At 43.8% G+C, this 2,500-nt stretch overlaps 1 protein-coding gene across 5 annotated transcripts in view; it reads left to right on the top strand.

Annotated features, from left to right (window-relative positions):
- The window catches only part of LOC123511194 (chaoptin-like), a 156,954-nt gene that overhangs the window by 142,243 nt on the left and 12,211 nt on the right, over positions 1–2,500 (top strand). The window lies entirely within an intron of this gene.

Here is a 2,500-nt window from a genome sequence, read left to right as displayed (position 1 = left end):
TGCTGTCTACTTCCTCCGTTGTTTGCTTCCCTGCTACCATTTTTTCTCGTGTGTGTGTGTGTGTGTGTGTGTGTGTGTGTGTGTGTGTGTGTGTGTGTGTGTGTGTGTGTGTGTGTGTGTGTGTGTGTGTGTGTGTGTGTGTGTGTGTGTGTGTGTGTGTGTGTGTGTGTGTGTGTGTGTGAGTGTGTGTGTGTACCTTTGTGATTTACTTTTGCATTTGTCTCTGTTTTGCTGTTGTGTTTCTGCTTTTTTGTCGTTCTTATATCGACGCGGCATTCCTCTTCTCTCTCTCTCTCTCTCTCTCTCTCTCTCTCTCTCTCTCTCTCTCTCTCTCTCTCGCAAAATAAGACAATGAGGTGCAGCAATCGCCAATTATCACGTCTCACAACAAACCCGCTCACTTAAGCCACTCCAGCCACCGCAAGCCACTTCGATAAACTCATCTCTTCGCCTCCACACACACACACACACACACACACACACACACACACACACACACACACACACACACACGAGGCCAGTCAGCTTGCATTACACAGAAGTTTGCTCTCTTCGTGCCTGTGTGTGTGTGTGTGTGTGTGTGTGTGTGTGTGTGTGTGTGTGTGTGTGTGTGTGTGTGTGTGTACGTCCCAGGGCTGCACAGACAACACCACTACAGGGCTTCTGCAGCAACCCCCGGAGGACACAGCAAGGCCTGGCCACCTGCTGTTCCTACTAAAGAAGAGAAAAGATCGCCCTCGGAAGTGTGTGTGTGTGTGTGTGTGTGTGTGTGTGTGTGTGTGTGTGTGTGTGTGTGTGTGTGTGTGTGTGTGTGTGTGTGTGTGTGCTTGCCTCGCCTCGCCTTGCTTCTCCTTCGCCTCGCCTCACACATCACACCTCCTCCCCACCCCAAAACACTTTCCCGCTCCTTACATCAGTTTTCCTTTGCCGAACGAAGCATTGGCGATTAGAGAAAGTAAAAAGAAAGAAGTAATTTATAGAAACAAGCTACAAAGAACATGGTAGACTTAGAGATAAAAATACTCCGTTGATCTTTTTTTTTTTCTCTCTCTCTCTCTCGGTAATGGATAGGTATAAAATGGGGTAAATTCACTGGAACTACAAGAATACTGACTTGTTTTGAGATGGACCATTGAACTTTTGCTTGCTCTGTTTATTTTGCTAAGTTATAAAAAGGTTAAAAAAAAAAACAGGTGATTTATAGGTATTAGTGGTGGTGGTGGTGGTAGTAGTGTAGTAGTAGTAGTAGTAGTAGTAGTAGTAGTAGTAGTAGTAGTAGTAGTAGTAGTAGTAGTAGAGAAGCACTCGCCAACGGCAGCAAAATGAGGAAAAAGAAGGCCCACTTTCAAGCAATAACCAGACATAGAGATAAAACTAATCATTTTTTTTTCCCCTCAAACTTTCCATTCCTACAACTGTTCTCTTTTCACCGCTCCTCTGCTCACCCACAAAAAGGGAAGAGCACAGAAAAAAAAAAAAAAAAGCCACGTATACCAATGGACTTATTCAATTGAGCAAGGTTTCTTTTAGTCATTCGCTTGATATTTATTTCTACTTGGCTGATCATTTCTTCCATGTGAAAAACCGACCAAGGACACACACACACACACACACACACACACACACACACACACACACACACACACACACACACACACACACACACACACACTCACAAAAAAGATTAAAAAAGAGAAATCCTGCTTAGTTGTCGCTGTCCCGAAAAAAAAATGAAGTTTCAAATGGACTGAGCATTTTTTTCCGAATGAATACAAACACACGTACAGACAGACAGACAGGCAGACATACAGATATAGTTAGACCGATAGAAATACACAAAAATAGGTAGATAGGCGGAAAGACGAGTAAACAAACAACTAAAGACAGAAATAGACGGCCCGAGAGACAAATCAAATAAACAAACGCGTAGACACAGACAAACAGACAGACAGACAGACAGATAGACAGACAGACAAAGAGAAAGACAGATAAACACACAGATAGACAAGCAGAAAGACAGATAGACAGACAGACAGACAGGCAGACAGGCAGACAGACACACAGACACACAAAGACAGGCAGACAGACAAACAAACACACAGACAAAGACAGGCAGACAGACAGACAGACAGACACACAGACAAAGACAGACAAACAAACACACAGACAAAGACAGGCAGACAGACAGACAGACGGAAAGAAAAGATAGAGAGGCAGACAGACGAACAGACAGACAGACAGACAAACAGACAGACAAAGATATAGACACACAAACACAGAGACACACACACACACAGACACACACACAGACACACAGACACACAAGTAGATAGGTCAAATGTGGTTACGTACGTTCAGTTAAGTAACTTTATGGGATGGAAGCGAAATGAACTAATTATTTCTCTCTCTCTCTCTCTCTCTCTCTCTCTCTCTCTCTCTCTCTCTCTCTCTCTGGCTCGCTCGCTCGATGCACGTCGGTACTTTCTATCTATTATTTACC

This window comes from Portunus trituberculatus, chromosome 31 (genome assembly GCF_017591435.1).
Source record: "Portunus trituberculatus isolate SZX2019 chromosome 31, ASM1759143v1, whole genome shotgun sequence".
NCBI classification, from domain to species: Eukaryota; Metazoa; Arthropoda; class Malacostraca; order Decapoda; family Portunidae; genus Portunus; species Portunus trituberculatus.
The sequence above is the reverse complement of the archived record's forward strand: the minus strand, read 5'-3'. Positions and strand labels throughout refer to the sequence as shown.